This window comes from Chanodichthys erythropterus, chromosome 10 (assembly GCF_024489055.1).
Source record: "Chanodichthys erythropterus isolate Z2021 chromosome 10, ASM2448905v1, whole genome shotgun sequence".
In the NCBI taxonomy this organism is placed as follows: Eukaryota; Metazoa; Chordata; class Actinopteri; order Cypriniformes; family Xenocyprididae; genus Chanodichthys; species Chanodichthys erythropterus.
This window is the reverse complement of record NC_090230.1, coordinates 54,250,858-54,268,302: the sequence shown is the minus strand read 5'-3', so window position 1 is coordinate 54,268,302 and position 17,445 is coordinate 54,250,858. Positions and strand designations below refer to the sequence as shown.

The following is a 17,445-nucleotide window of genomic DNA, read 5'->3' as shown; positions in this document are numbered from 1 at the left end:
AGGCAAAATCTCTGTGTCTAACTATGGGCTCCTCAATCCCATCGATCCAGAACTTCCTGCAGGAACCAGATTCAAACTTTCTTTTTATCACACACTACTAACTTATCTACAATTTTCAGAAAGTTTACAGTAGTTCAGTAGTAACAACTGTATAAATGTACTGTTTATTAAATATAGAAAATATAGTTAGCTACTTTCTGCTAGTAGCCTGACTGTTGTTTAACGTTGCACATTCTTTCCAGTCTGTTTGTTTCCTCATCTTAACAGAAACTCACCTCTTTAGCAGGATCTGGCCTAACAGGAAAGTCCAGACAGTGGATGCCTTCTAGTGTTGTTTTTTTATTCTTTCAAAATTCTTTCTATTTGTAATGTGCCTAAGAAACTAAAAAGCATTCCTCTAGCGCAAACAGTAGCATGGCGCTATGGCAACACCGAGGTCATGGGTTTGTTTCCCAGGGAATGCATGAACTGATAAAATGCAAAGTCGCTTTGGATAAAGGCTTCTACCAAATGCATAAATGTAAATGCAAAATCCCAGAGTTTGGTGAAAACATTTATCCAATATAGCATATGAGTTGAGAGAAATGTTGAAATTAGTTACATATAATATATACACTACCTTTTAAAGGTTTGGGTTGGTCTTTTTTTAAATGTTTTTGAAAGAAGTGTCTTATATTCATCAATGCTGTATTTCCTTGAAAAAATATTGTGAAATATTATTGCAATTTGGAAAAGCCAACTTACTGTTATGCTATTTTCTTCTGAGACTAAAATTTCCAACTCTAACTCCTCCTAGAGCTTTAACTCTACATACTCCAAACTCAGGTCAGATCTTCAGACTGTTCTGACTTAGTGTGCTATATCATTTCTAACTGATCGGACTTACGGTTTTCCTAAAAAAGACAGTTAAAGCATGGAAAAATCCCATTGACTTTCATTGACGGAATGTTCAAATGAGCCAAGACTGTTCAAACTCCAACTGTCAAAATTCTAATTTAAACTACGGAAACCCATTAGACTCAAAAATTCAATTAGACTCAAGTGCCATTCTATGTACTATTTCTAATCCATTGAAACTCATTCAAACTCATAAACTCATCTATCTATCTATCTATCTATCTATCTATCTATCTATCTATCTATCTATCTATCTATCTATCTATCTATCTATCTATCTATCAAAAAAAAATCTAGCAACACCCTATGAACCACCCCGAGTACCCTAGCAACCGCATAGCAACACCTTAGCAACCACCCCGAGTACCCTAGCAACCACATAGCAATACCATAGCGACCCCCCAAGTACCCTACCAACCACATAGCAACACCATAGCGACCACCCTCAGTACCTTAGCAACACCCTAGCGACCACCCCGAGTACCTTAGCAACCGCATAGCAATACCCTAGCAACCACCCAGAATACCTTAGCAACCATCCCGAGTACCCTAGCAACCATATAGCAACACCCTAGCAACCACCCAGAGTACCCTAGCAACCGCATAGCAAAACCTTAGCAACCACACAGAGTACTCTATCAAAATTACTAAACTAAAACTGAAACTTTCAAACTGAAAACTTTTAAAACTGGTTCAAACTTTCTGGACCGGCTTTTTCAAGCCAACTTAAAGTTTGTCTCAACAAACTTTTTTATCTAGTTCTAATATGATTTGCTGCTCTGAATATTATTAATGTTGAAAACAGTTGTTATTAATTAAAAAAAAAAATCACACTGACCCCAAACTATTGAACAGTAGTGTATTTATTTCATTCAATCCCAAAAATGTTTGTTAAATCTAAATAATAGCTTAGCAAAACACTAATGTCAAAATATTGATAGTCTCAGTCTTAGCCTCAGACTTCATGCTCATGATCCTTCAGAAATCATTTACTCAGACATCATCCCCTCAGACTGTTAGCTGAACGTCTGATGCATAAGACACACAAATTTGGAAACACTTCAGGAGTTTTGAAATCGTTATCTCATTGTATGAATTCTACAAGATTTCCATGAGACGTGTGTGTCACATTCTTTAACGGTCTTCCTGCAAACATACCTTGATGCCAAACCCTCTCATGGAAAAAGAAAACCGTCATGTTTACAACTGTGATCAGGATCAACTAAACTCTGGATTTTCAAAAGTATGTGAAGTATGTGGCATACACTCTTCAAAATACATCCAAGAGCTTTATACACCAGTCTGTTGTTGTAGGGACATCAACATTACATTTTCACACCCCTTAACATGACACTGAACAAAACAAACTGTGATTGGTTGCTTTACATGTCAGTCAGACGCCTCTTGGGCAGTCTTTGGCCAATCAAAGCTGCTATGAAATCCAGACCTTCTGTTGTCAGTTTGAAGGACTGGCTCTGCGAGACTATTGATATCTCTACTGAGCCAAGCCTCCCAAGTTATTCTCATAAGAAGTGCTATTTGTGTTGCTTTTTGGATATAGTGTCCCAAATCAGAGATTCAATTTCCTGTTATGATGCTGCCAGTGAAAGCTGCTGCCTATGTAGACAGTAGAAAACAAGGTGGCTCACTAAGATTTAGAGCATAGTTTATGCTTTTGGGCTATTATTCAGTTCGAATAATGGGATGGGTCAGTTTGAGATGTCACTCAAATGGGGTCATGGATAGACAATGGGGAGGAGCTAATGAGAATGTTCTGAAATATAATGCCTATGTTAGAATAAAAAAGATTTGAGAAGATCTGAGCTCTCAACACGCTTTCATCCATTAATGGTGACAGATGTTCATTATGAAGGTTTACTCAGTAACTAGACTGATTGTAAGGTAGCTGACAGATGTGTTTGTGTGTGTTTGTAAATGTGTAAACATTAAAGAAGGAGAACAGAAAGAAAAAAAGAGACAGAGAGAGAGAAAGGAGAAGTAAATAAGAAAACACAGACAAAGCAGGTATCCAAAAATAAATGTCTCATCTAACACCCACACACAGGAACGCATGCACCAAATAACCCACTAAATACAGACCCGCTTTTCTGTTTTCTCTTTCCACTGGTCTTACCACCCTATAAGGCAAGAGATTCATCAATCATGTCGAGACAAAATAGTGTCCGTTTACTGTCGACAGCTGACACTGTGTATCAGACCTGTTGAATGGGAAGGTTGTTGACACTGTGCATCTGCTAGAAATTAAAAACAGAGACTGATGAGGGGATCAGATGAGTGTTGTTGTTTTCTCACGCACACAGTCTGTCTGTGCTGCCCAGCGGACCTTATCTCCCCCTTGTCCATGTCTCCATCTCCGTACCACCTGCTGGGCTCGTCGGCACCTCTCCGCTGCTGGTGCCCGCAGCTTGTGCCACGCTGGTCACTACCATCTGGTGAATGTCAGCATGACTCCTGCCGCCCTGGCACAGAGTGGATGGCCAGGTGGTGCTTGTGCCACCCCTCCCCCAACACCCTCTCTTTCTTATTACAAGAATACAGTAATGGTTATAGGCTTGTCATAAAAGTCACCTTAAACTTGTTTATACTTCTCGAGCATATATAACTAAAGTAGGTTAAAGTCATCATGAAATCAGAATGGACCCTTTTAACTTTCTTATTGCATGTTCCTGGTCTTCTTCTAACAAAATATTTGTCGTTGTAACCTTTCGCCGAAATGTAATAACTTATACTCTTCTGAAATGGCCTTCTTTTCAGATGACATCACCAAGGCCACTTAAGTTCTAGTCTCAGCTTCAGACGTCACGTCCACGGACCGTTGGCTGAATGTCTGATGCATATGGCACACTTAACTGGAAACACTTCAAGATTTTTGAATTCGTCATCTGGTTGGTTGAATTCTGTGTCGCGTTCTTTTAACGGTCCGCCTGGAAACAAATGCTGTACCCCCTCGCGGAAGAAGAACGCTGTCGTGTTTACAACTGTGAGAATGAGCAGTGCCGCTAATGAACGCAAAGGACACACCCACCCCACCCCCTCCCTCTCTACATCCATAATCGTGCGTCATGCGAATGAGTCCCAAGATTTTAATATGCTATTATCAATCTAAAACATGCAGACAAAAATGGTAAAAAAATTCTAGGATTGACAACAACAGTAGGCTCATATGCGCTCCTCCATCAAAAGTATGTGAAGTTCGAGGCTTCGAGGATTGTTGCAGTAAACTTGCACAACGTTCTTGAATGAATAATTTATTAGATGCACGTCAGTCTGTTATTGTAGGGACATCGCCTCTAAACATGACAAAACGAACTGTGATTGGTTGTGTTACTGTCACGAATCCTTTCTGTTCTTTACCTGGACTATAAAGGACTCTCACTCACACACACTTTGCGAGGTCTTCTGTAACGAGGCGGGACTCAGGATTGGATCCATGTGCAAGCTTTATTAAAGCAGAGTTTGTAGTTAAACAGGCAAGGGTCAAACAGTAGCAAACAGGTATGGCAGAGAGCAGGCAGAATCGTGATCTTTGAACAGGCAGGGAATCAGGACAGTCAGATATCATTCACAAAACCAGGAAACGATAAACAGTCCAAAAGGTCCAAAGGGCAGGCAGCAGGAATCGTACACGGGGAACAGACAGACAGGGAAAATAACGCTTGGAAATGCTACAGAGTAAACAAGACCTCGCAAAGTGTGTGTGTGAGTGAGAGTCCTTTATAGTCCAGGTAAAGAGCTTCAGGAGTATGTGGCAATAGGTGATTGGTGGAGTGAGTGCATGTGATAGGCAAGGAGGATGCTGGGAAGTGTAGTCCGGAACTGACTGAATTCGTGACAGTTACATGTCAGTCAAGAGTCCTCTTGGGCGGTCCTTTGTCAGTGAAAGCCGTGATAGAGTCCAGACCTTCTGCCGTCAGTCTGGCTATGCAAGACTACTTAAGTTCTAACTAACAGGTGCTGCTGATGTTTCAGGAGGAGAGAAGTCTGCAAACACACCTTAGGTTCTGGCTTGAACGCCACAATTCAATCAGTTCCTAATGGAAAATATTCCCGCTCTATGCTTGTCTTGTTGGATATCCTATTTCACATGGAAATATGTGACATTATGGAAATAAATGTCCTGAATTTAAAATAGCATTGCTGCTAAGTTTGAATGTACAAGCTAAAAAAGTCCAAGGGACACAAGAAGACCTTGCTGGTAAACCTTCTACTGCACACATGTTGATGGCACATAAAAAAATAAATAAAAAACCCCCCACATTTTTTTTGTTCATTCGGTAACATTTTATTGATAAAACATTTCTTTGACCCCTCCACCCTCTCCCAACACCAAAATATGTTTTCATTACTGTTTCATGGCAACATTGTGGCACAATGGTATAGAATCATATAGAAAATTATCATAAGACAATTCTCAGAGAGGATTTTTTGTTTGAAAAACACTTGAAAGACATTGATATATTGAATTACATGATTAATTACATTTATATAGTGCTTTTCTGGGCACTCAAAGCACTTTACATATTGAAGGGGGAATTTCCTCAACCACCACCAATGTGCAGCATTCACCTGGATGAAGCGACGGCAGCCATATTGTGCCAAAATGCTCACCACACACCAGCTTATTGGTGGAGAGGAGACAGAGTGATGAAGCCAATCAGTGTATGCGGATGATTAGGAGGCCATGATGGACAGAGGCCAATGGGCAAGTTTGACCAGGATGTCGGGGTTACACCCAAACATTTTTGAAGGACATCCTGGGATTTTTAATGACCACAGAGAGTCAGGACCTTGGTTTAACGTCTCATCCGAAGGACGGTGCTTTTTGACAGTATAGCAGGGGTCCCCAAACTTGTTCCTGGAGGGCCGGTGTCCTGCAGAGTTTAGCTCCAACTTGCATCAGCACGCCTTCCTGGAAGTTTCTAGTATGCTTAGTAGGACCTTAATTAGCTGCTTCAGGTGTGTATGATTAGGGTTGGAGCTAAACTCTGCAGAGACACGGGCCCTCCAGGTGCAGGAATGGTGACCCCTGCAGTATAGTGTCCCCATTACTATACTGGGGCATTAGGACCCACACAGACCACAGGGTGAGCACCCCCTGCTGGCCTCACTAACACCTCTTCCAGCAGCAAACTAGTTTTCCCAGGAGGTCTTTCATCCAGGTACTAGCCAGGCTCAGCCCTGCTTAGCTTCAGTGGGCAACTAGTCTTGCATAGGTCTGGTATCATGTAGTGTGTCATGTAGTGTGTCATGTCATATAAAGTACTTCATGTACTAAGATTTCACTCCGTACGAAACTTAAAAAACCACTTATCTGCTGTGAAATAGAGGTGTATGTTATAATTTTTGCACATCACTTTGGGTGTTCCTGCACACCCAGGAACCCTGCATCTTCCCTTCTTATAACACATTATTACCAATGTATTGTCCAAAACATCCTCGAAAAGTACCCCTTAACGCACAACGTTGCCCTGAGGCAACGAAAAGAAAAAATCATGTGCTCCTGTGACCATGTGCCAGAACAGGATGTCCCACCTTCAAATGGTGCTTGATAGTGAATTCCACACCTTACTGGAATGTTCTTTGGTACTTCTTCAACCTTTCTAATTGGTTATAAACATAGGGCTAAACATACATGATGTACTAAATATAGGGCTTAAGAAAACTTTCTGCTGCTTGAGGGCAACATAAAGTAGAGGGTGATTAGGCTTTGTCATTGATGGTCACTTGCAGGTCCAGTCTAGTTTAAGCTGGACTTTTACCTGGATGACCTAGTGATTATTCTTAGTCAAGTTGATCATGGCTGGTAAACCATTGTGGACAAGCCAAAAAAATAGCAACCATGATCCAAAAACCAGCTCAGCCTCTAGAAATTCATATGGGTCAGGAACAACATGAACACATGATGACTGAATTTTCATTTTTTGGTTAACTAGTTCTTTTTGATCTGTATTTTCCAGTGGGGTAAGGTGTATGAACATCAGATTTGTCCATCTAATTTGTGGATGTGCTACTGCTTCTGTTCAGGTAAATAAGTCGTTGCCGCCAGTATATTTGCTTGATTCCTCTTAGGTACATCTTCTTCTAGCTAGCTCTCTGGTTATTTTCACGTTCACAGCTTTGAAATGGCCACCTGTCATTTAGGTTAGGGGCCTACAACCCAGCTGTCAGCCTTACCCTTACTCAGTCTCTTTATCTCTCTCATTTATCTCCTCCTCTGAAGGTCTAACATCACCAGTACTCCCAGGCCCCAAGGGGCCAGTCATCTGGAATGGCCCTAATACAACTGGAAAATTGGCAAGTTTGGCTGGATCTTCGACTGAACTGAAGAAGGCCCTTATGTGGAAACCCTCTTAGTGCTTTTACTTGAACTGGTGTCAGCAGGCGGACAGGAAGTGCACTAGCACAGAGCTTTCAAATCCTTTCCTCCTCAAGAAGGACAGATAAAAGCTAACTCCTGAGGTCGGTGTTGAATGTCAGGCTTGTTGTGATACAATTGAAGAGGGAAGCGGTCCTATTGAGAGAAAGAGAGAGAGGTTGGGAAGGGGGAGGTGGGGGTATGGAGAGAGTGCTGGCCATCTGTGCCGCTTTTGTCCTGCTGTGTTTCAGGTAGGGGCAAGAGGAGGACTGTATGTTCTGGGTTTGGCAGGTCAGGATGGAAGACCCATGGGGGACAGACAACCCGATTGTCAGTCTTCGGCATCCAGTCATGGAGGTGTGGTGGAGAGAGCAGCACTGTCATATCACATATGGATGCAGATATGCACACACACAGTCAGTCAAATGACTTGCAAAATAACCAGTTGATTGCTTCTTGGACGCTTCCTTGCAGGGAACCGTTCAGTTTTGAAAAGGAAACTAGACTATTACATTGTACAAATGTGAATACTTGCAGCCACAATGCCAAAGATGTGGGTGGTTGCCAGAGCATTGCTATGCAATTTCTGGGGTGCCCTTGGTTGATATGGCTCGGGTCCTTTCAACTATGCAAGTCTATCAGACCTTTTCATCTCATTTTTGTTCACCTGGTTGTTAATCCAAAAGCCATGCAATTTTTTATCATACATGTCTGCAGCACAAGCATCTGAGATAAGTTACAATGTGAAGTTAAATACTAAGAGTTTGGCGGATGTTAGCAGAACCAACCTGGCCTCGTAGTAAGAAGTAGTATTTTGCCATCTTGCATGAATTATTACTAAGAAATCATACACATTACGTTGTAAAGAAAATGCAGTCTTACCTTTTTGTATAAGCCAAGTCATACAATGTCGGTTTTCACCATGCCAAATTATTTTAAGTTGTCATGAAAACGTGGAGCGAACCAATGAAAAATCATTCAAATGCTGAGGCAACGTGCATTGTAATATTTGTGAGTTGATTATTCAGCTGATGCAATATTACCTAAAGCGGCTTACAAAAGGAATAATTTGCATGGGTTAATAATACTAATTTTTTAATCACTATGCTACCAGCTATAACATCAACAAATCAGATAGGAATATGGAAGAGTCAAATCTGATTTTAAAATCTAGATGATGAGCATATATAAGAGCAAAATCCTGGGAATATTCCTTATTATCATTTGTACATCATTCCATTTTTGTGGCAGGAGCTATAATTTATATACTCAATCTATATACTCCATTTTATGCCTGAATACATTGTGATGCTCCGAGTCAGTTTAGAAACAGTTTTGGCACTGCAAAGGGAGGGTCTGTTGTAATCTAATTATAATATTGCAGGTTGAAGCTCACTAATTTATGCAAAAACATGAATATTTATTAGATTATGCCATCTCTTATATAGATGACTGGGGACATTATGTTGTTCTAGAGGGGAGGGGTGTCTGTTTAATAGAGAGTTATATTATGTTTCATTTTACTTAATGAAATCCAGCTGTATACATTTATGATGACACATAGAGAAGTGTTTGTCCTTTAAGGACAGTATGCTCTTTTGTTCTAGTGTGTAAGCAGCAGAGACACTTAGTATCACACAAACACACCCTTTAAATGAACAGGAATTTAAACTGTAAGCTGTGTGTATATGTGTGTGTCTGTAGCCCTGGCATGTTGTTCTACAGGAGAGACCAGACTAATGTGTTCAGCCTTGCTTTGAAACGGCCAAAGAGGTGTTTTCTGAAAGACTGCTCTGAGAGCCAGAGTATTCTGCATTCCTTGTGGCCTTCCATACTAGAACAGTACTGATTTATTCTCAATGCACACATACCTGTTTTCATACCCTTGATTGGATTATGCAGTTAAGCTCTGGGTTGAACAGATTCATGTGCTTGTCTGGGAACTGATTGATAAACATTGAAGTCACTGTGTATCTCGTCAATCATACTCACCTTACTGGATTGTTATGTAGCTATTTGACAAGATGTGCTATATGGCCAGCAACACAGCTAAAAGAAGAGTGAATCTGAGACCTCTCATCCAAGCTGAGCAGGCTATGAGGAGATGATAGTGTCTTACAAATAGTCTACTTTATATTTCATTAAAGGTGCAATATGTAATATTTTTGCAGTAAAATATCCAAAATAAACTAGGCCAGTGTTATATATTTTGTTCACTTGAGTACTTACAATATACCAAATGTTTCCAACTATTTGTAAATCGTGAGAAAATCGCAATTTTAACTAAGGCTCCGGGACGTGTGAGGAGTCGCCTGTCAATTGTGTCATACCCGCGTTACCCTCGGTCTGTCTTGGTTTCCATTTTTATTTTGTAGAAACCATGGAAACACCAAAGACACTTTAAAATATTACACATTTTTCGATTTACCATGCTTTACCATGCCTCAGAAAAACACTATTTTCTCAAGTAGCTAACATAGCATAATTAGATTAAGCTTTATTTTTATTAACAGTAATACATAATTTTCTCCATTATACAATACGTTTTAAAATTAATTGCATGCATTTATCAACACAAGACATCCATTATTTAATATAGGGCTGGGCGATATATTGTATGCTTTTGTCACGCGCATTTCGTCAGTAAAGCCGGTTCCTTGATTACCGCTAAATCGCCATCACCTGCTTTCAAATGGAGCGCCATTTAATAGACAGAGCCGTGTTCAATATCGACGGCGATTCATATCGATATTGAACGTGATATTGCGTGGCTTGTCAGCATTCGATATATCGCAAAAGCATTCAATATCGCCCAGCCCTAATTTAATATGATATTCTAAAATTGATCTATCTTACTGCAGTGGCAGTGTGCAACAGTGTCTCACAGCAGCTGCCGAGCGAATACACAGAGTAATGTTATAACATCTTTTTCAACACTCTCAAATGTATCTAATATTATAAACAGAGCTGTGTTACCTCATACTCATGACCGGAAAAGCGGAAGCGTAAAAGTTCTGCTGCTCGTGATGCATGTGTTGTGCAATCGCTCCAGCGGCCTCATTCAGCTCCCACAACACTCGGTCCGTACTACTGCTTCATACTACAGTAAAGTTAATAATCGTATCCATGAACACGAGTTCTTCCCGATTCCAATCCCTATTCTTTTGCACCGTCTGTTGAGGTGAAGACCACATGTCCCAAGATTCCGCTCTAAAACTTGGCGTCATCAAGCTACGTCTTTGTTTTGAATAGGCCTCTAGCGACCTCAAGCAGACAAAATTATTACACATTGTACCTTTAATTTATTTTAAAGCTGCAGTCCGTGATTTTTCCTCTTTGTCGCCATCTCTGTTTGAAACCTGCAATTGCAGTCATATGAGGAACAGTTATCTGTATGTGCGTTGTGCACCGGCACAGCTCGTCAGCGCAAATTAATCTAATGTTTGCTGTCAGTCACCGCACCGGTGTGGACACTGTAATTCAGAATCACAGATTCTACGTCTTGAAAGTGTGACCAATATAAGAATTTTCACTGGAAAATATCATCTGAACAAGTAAGTAACATGTCTGCCACTTTTGTTCTGACCAACTGAGGAAAAAAGCATTAGGCCTACAATAAATCGTGCTGCCAATTATGATTAAATCTAATGATCGCTTAGCTCGGATCATGCCAAACCATGCAAATTATTATTATATTGTTCTCAAATTGTTATTGTTAACAATATCAGCATTGCTTGACTATGTATTTAGTGTGTATTAGCGTTACCTGTAAATTTCAATTTCTGTAGTCACTCCACAGTCCAAAGTCTTTTGCTTTTTGGCTACGGGTGAATCTCCAATTGTCACTGATGACTGTCATTTGGATCTTTCTGGATTACAATCCGCCCATCAAAAGCTGGTGTGTGGTGAGCGTTCTGGCACAATATGGCTGCCATCACATCATCCAGGTGAATGCTGCACATTGGCGGTGGTTGAGGAAAGTTAAAGTTTAATTATTTCAGCTGCTGTGAGAAAAAGTTATAAATGTGCCGCTACCGGCAGCATCCTCACATGATATAACTGGCTAGCCTCTCGACGGGACTCCTTCCTTTCTGTTTACGGACGTGACGTAATGACGCACAGAGGAACTGCTGCATGCTCAAATTTCCAGCGGAAATCCGCCATGTCGCTCTTATTATAAAACATTATTACAAGCTTACTGTTGTGAATCGAGACAAGATAATTAGTTTTGAACACTGGCTGGTTATGTACTTGTTCAAAAATTGATTTTGGATAATTTTTAACCAAAAAAAATTTGCGGACTGCAGCTTTAAAAATGGTGAAGTTAAATACATGGTGGTTATTTTAAGTTCTTGTTTCAAATATAACAATTCTATCTATCTATCTATCTATCTATCTATCTATCTATCTATCTATCTATCTATCTATCTATCTATCTATCTATCTATCTATCTATCTATCTATCTATCTATCTATCTATCTATCTATCTATCTATCTATCTATCTATCTATCTATCTATCTATCCTCAGTTTACCACTGCATTCTTAGTGGATTATTTGAGTAAGCTCTGTAATAACTAAGTAATCATGCTTGATAATATTTGATAAAAATAGGTGCAATGACAAAATGGTCTGGGCTCTTCCTTTAAATACATATTTGGAAATTTTCCAGAGCATAAGGCAAAGATAAACTTAGCCTCAATACTTAATAATTCGAAAGATAACACTGTAAGACAGTCAAATGTTTCACCAGGTGAAACAGTGTAACACTGTATCAGTTGTTGCAGAGCAGCAGCCCTCCAATTAGAGCACGCGCATATCATGACGTGAACGCGCCCGTGGTCCAAATACTTGAGACAGTTGGAAAGCAGATAGAGAGACAACCGGAGAAAGAAACACTTGACTGGAGGTATATCGGTCCAGCGGGGGAATACGGCCAACGAGACCACGGTAATTCATCTTGTTCGGGACGCTTTAAGATCCTACGATGCGATAGGAACACACATATGGGTTTAAAGCGTATCGTGTTGTTGCGATGACTGTTTCATGTGGACATCATCTGTGTCTATCCGCATATGTGCTGCTGGTATTAGTTAATGTAGCTACGGTATCTGCGGATCTGAGCGCATCTATCGACCACCGCGATTCGTAGTTTTAACTGCAAATGCCATCGTATCTTTATTTGATGCTTTCAGGCAAGGCAATGCAGTCGCTCCTCGGACGATGGTTTTTGTATCGGCTTTCAAATGGATGAATTACATGCACGCGCGTGCATTTAACTTCACCTCGCGCTTTCAGATGCTGCATTTTGGTAGGCTATATTGAGGTTGTGCTGGTGCATCTGCTGTAGCTGAATAATTTATTAGGCTGTGTATCTGGGGCTGAAGGAGAGAAACAAAAACTCGCTTGTTATGTGAGACTATTTTAATTGAGGTGAAGGCATCAATCGCTTTGCCAAAATAAACTTTGGTTGTTAAACTGTGTAATTTTGCTGTGAAGTACCAAGCGTGCCATTGTCAAGTGTGTGAAGTGGTGGTTTGTTTGCTTTAACCTTTTCTATTGTCCTTTAAACTGCACCCACTTGTGAGGCTACATGGGGCAAATCTGACCTAAATTGATTATAGAATATAGATTATGTTTTAACCGATTACTTTATATATTTTAGTGTGTAGGCTACTTAAAGTAGCACACATTTTTATATAGAAAATAAACAGTTTAATAGAGTAACACAATTTGAATACTTTGGGACACAACTGTGACTGAAGTGGGACAAAAGTGTTTTCTATTTAATTCATAGCTATTTGGCATTTCATAAATCTCATGTTTTTATAAAATAGCATTTGCATTTTCTGCTTTTAGGAGTTTAGGAACACTGTACATCTCAGAGATAATATTTTAGTTTTCTATTAGCTCACACAAATCTGTATTGTGAGCAGTCATAGAAACACTTTGCATATTCACCACATCCAATCAATTTCTCACAACTTACTCAAAACTATTTGTTGCAGCAATAATGTTTAGGAAAAAAATGATGTAGGCATAATGGTTTTGTTGTTATATAATATATTAAGAGAAAATAACATCCAAGAGGCTTTTTACATCAGGGACAGTCCTCTTGTATCCTCATAGGGAACAGTAGGATATGTGTGAGGGTGTAATTATTAAAAAAAAAAAAAAAAAAAAAAAAAAACATTTAATATACATTTATCATAAATTTGTTTTTATTAAAAACGTAAAAAATGAATTATATATTTTTCATGTTTGTGTAACTAAATAGCCTACTTTTGTATATATATATATATATATATATATATATATATATATATATATATATATATATATATATATATATATATATATAGGGTAGCCTATAGAACATTCTAATAATTAACACCTATACCGTATAGGTGTTAATTATTATAAGGCTCTGTACCTTAGGCCCGGGCATTTGCAAATGCAACCTGACAGCATGTCAAAATTCCACTAAAACGATCCTGTAAATATTCTACATGCAAAATGTAATGCGGTGATAACCACGGAAGATCGATGTTGGGAAACTTGCGTAGGACAGTCCACTGTCCTCCGCGTGAATAATGAATTGAGCTCGTGCACGCTTCTGCGCGTTCCTCATTCATCTCAGTGCGCGTGAGTGAGAGGTAGCAGGCGGAGTGCGAGTCCTGCTGACACCACAATATTAGTCTGAACGTCGACTCCTACACATTCAGTATACATTTGGATTATTAAACATTTCGTCTTTCACCAGTAAGTAGCGCTTTTGAGTCTTTCTGTGCTCGTGTTTGCGGCTTTTCCTCTGCGAGCCCTGGAGAAACGGGGTTGAGACTCTCGTTTGGCTCAGCGGTTGCGACAAGTTTCATTTAAAAAGTTGCTTTCTCTTTCTCCAGCGCTAAAAAGAGCTTTCCTCTCCCTAATTTAGATTTGTTTGCAAGCACATGCTGAATGTTGTTTTATGAACTGCACGTTTACAGCCGGTTGTTCTTGTTTTGAATGTGGTAAGAAACTGAAACACGCTGTTGTTTTATGTCCGTTAACCTGTGTCAGTGGTGAATGCTATTATTGATGGTTAGTGCTGTGGGATTGTTTCGTTATCTTTTTCCAACAGAAACGGTTATGTAGAGTCGGTTAAGTAAGGGTTTGTAGTTATCTTGCAGCAGGTGTATTGCAGAGGGACTTCCGCAGTTTCACACCCGTCTATTTTGTACTAGCCATGTGAACGAATCCTTCTTGTGAGGCGGATCTTTCAGTGAATTGATTGAATCGGTTCACATGACCGTTTGGTACGAAACACCCGCGAATCAGACTGAATCGTTTCGAACGGTTCTGGAGTCAATAGCTGACCGACTCATTTGAACCGAGAATAGTCTTACGGGAATTACCGACTCGTAATGAGCCTAGAAGCGATGAGTGAGCTGATTAGAGCTGAGCATAGAGCAAACCGAAGAACTGATTGATGGGGCGGGACGTTACTTTAATAGACGAATAGCAGAAATGTTTTTTTTTGTTGTTGTTGTTAAAATACTCTCCAAAAATATACTATTAATGTTTTTCTTAAAATATTTTACCATGGTAACCGAAGCATTCCCACAGCCGTGAAAAACCTGGAACAAAAAAAAAACGAGTCATGGACATTTTTTATTAATTAATTAATTTATTTATTTTTTTACAAGTCTATTAATACAAATTTAAAGAGAAATAATATGCTTGTTAGATGTAGTTATGTAATGAACCACTGGAACAATTATGGAAAATTGACCAAAAATTGTGGTAACTGAAGTCTGTAACCTGCCAAAATACCATAGTACTGTAAAACCATAATAACTAATGAATCCTTCAGAATTTTCAAATCACTGTTATTTAACTTTTATTTTCACAAACCACAGCTGTAGTAACTAATATTTTTGCAAAAATACCATGGTTAAATTTTTGTGTAGGCTACATAAATCAGTTTTTGCTTCCTCCTAATGTTAACTTGTTACACAAGTATGATGAAGTGAGTTTGTTTGACTTCATCCATAACCATATTGGTGTGTGATCTGTATGATCCTGAATATCCACTTTCCTTTCTTTCACAAGAACAAAGAGCATAACTGTGATGCTTGTTTCCTCATGCGATCAGCTCATGCGTCGCTTCCGTCTCTCACAAACACGCACACACTGTTCTTTCTCAGCGACACACGCTGCTGTAGCCCAGCATCTGAAATGCTTTGGAAATTGCTTGGCACATTGTCTGAAAATAGCTTGTGGCTATCACATATTGCCTCGGGTTGAAATGCGAAAGATTGCACTAGTTTGTAAGGACCGAATTCCCTTGAGAGAGAGAGACAAGTTGAAACGTATTTATTTTTCATTTCTGTGCAAGTCTAAGCTGTTTGTGCCAAAACAAAAGTTTGAAAACACAGATATAAACTGTGGTGTGTTACATGGTGATGTTCATTGTATTGACTGTAAGGTGTTGGTTATGGAGTCTAAAACGGTGTTTCTTAACCGGTGAGCCATGACCCAAAAGTGGAGTGTGTTGTCAAAGAAGCAACAACAAAACTTGGGGGACATTTCCTCTACACCATTTTCAACTAAAACTCAAGTTAAAAGTACAACATTTAAAAAAAACCCTGCATCTCTAGACCTTGCGTTTTTTTTTTCGTTCCACTGACCTGTCTCGCTTTGTCCTGATTCAGAATTTGCTGTCAGATGATATCCATGTGAATATTTTAATGTTATTTTTGTAATTTATCAGGGCTGTTTCACAAAGAACATTTATGTGGTTAAAATTCTGAGCATGCAACATTGTAGATACATTCATTGTCATGAAATTACTTACAGTGGCATGAAAAAGTATGTGAACCACTTGCAGAATCTGTGAAAATGTGAATAATTTTAATAAAATAAGTGAGATCATACAAAATGCATGTTATTTTTTATTTAGTACTGTCCTGAGTAAGATATTTTACATAAAAGATGTTTGCATTTAGTTCACAAGACAAAACAATAGCTGAATTTATTAAAATAACCCCATTCATAAGTATGTGAACCATTGATTCTCAATACTGTGTGTGGTTACCTGATGATCCATGACTGTTTTTATGTTTTGTGATGGTTGTTCATGAGTTTCTCGTTTGTCCTGAGCAGTTAAACTGAGCTCTGTTCTTCAGAAAAATCCTCCAGCTCCTGCAGATTCATCAGTTTTCAAACATTTTTGCATATTTGAACCCTTTCCAGCAGTGACTGAATGATTTTGAGATCTGTGTTTTCATACTGAGGACAATTGAGGGACTCAAACTCAACTATTAAAAAAGGTTCAAACATTCACTGATGCTCCAGAAGGAAACACGATGCATTAAGAGTCGGGGGGTGAAAACTTTTGAACAGGATTAAGATGTCACAGTTTTTCTTATTATAATTAAATATCATTGTTTTTCATTTAGTACTGCCCTTCAGAACCAACAGAAGATACTTGCATGTTTCCCGGATGAAAAATTAAGTACAATTTACCTTGATATTTGAATTCAAAAGTTTTCACCCCCCGACTCTTAATGCATCGTGTTTCCTTCTGGAGCATCAGTGAATGTTTGAATCTTTTTTAATAGTTGACTTTGAGTCCCTCAATTGTCCTCAGTATGAAAACACAGATCTCAAAATCATACAGTCACTGCTGGAAAGGGTTCAAATATGCAAAAATGCTTGAAAATTGATGAATCTGCAGGAGCTGGAGGATTTTTCTGAAGAACAGAGCTCAGTTTAACTGATCAGGACAAACAAGAGACTCATGAACAACCATCACAAAACACAAAAACAGTCGTGGATCATCAGGTAACCACACAGTATTGAGAATCAATGGTTCACATACTTATGAATGGGGTTATTTTAATAAATTCAGCTATTGTTTTGTCTTGCAATCTAAACGCAAACATCTTTTATGTTAAATATCGTACTCAGGACAGTACTAAATAAAAAACAGATTCTGCAAGTGGTTCACATACTTTTTCATGCCACTGTAAAAGTACCAGTGAATTATTATTGCTATTAATAAATTGTGTTATGTCGTGTTAGCTGGGAAGGATTTGCATGCATGATGTTCATTCTATCAAGATCAGTGTTCATATATTTTATTAAGAGTTTACCATGGTAACTGTAGTTTCCGTAACCTTAAACCAAAA

General features: G+C 39.0%; 1 protein-coding gene across 9 annotated transcripts in view; it reads left to right on the top strand.

Annotated features, from left to right (window-relative positions):
• Positions 1-17,445, top strand: part of strbp (spermatid perinuclear RNA binding protein) — a 128,370-nt gene that overhangs the window by 13,565 nt on the left and 97,360 nt on the right. For 7 of the 9 annotated variants that reach the window (XM_067398221.1, XM_067398217.1, XM_067398220.1 and 4 more), the window contains exon 1: positions 13,916-14,035. The exons of 1 other annotated variant lie outside the window; for it this stretch is intronic. The gene's annotated coding sequence lies outside the window, so the exon portion shown is untranslated. Of the gene's footprint in view, positions 1-12,129; positions 12,224-13,915; positions 14,036-17,445 lie in introns of those variants that run through there. One more of the 9 variants, XM_067398212.1, reaches the window with a different exon arrangement.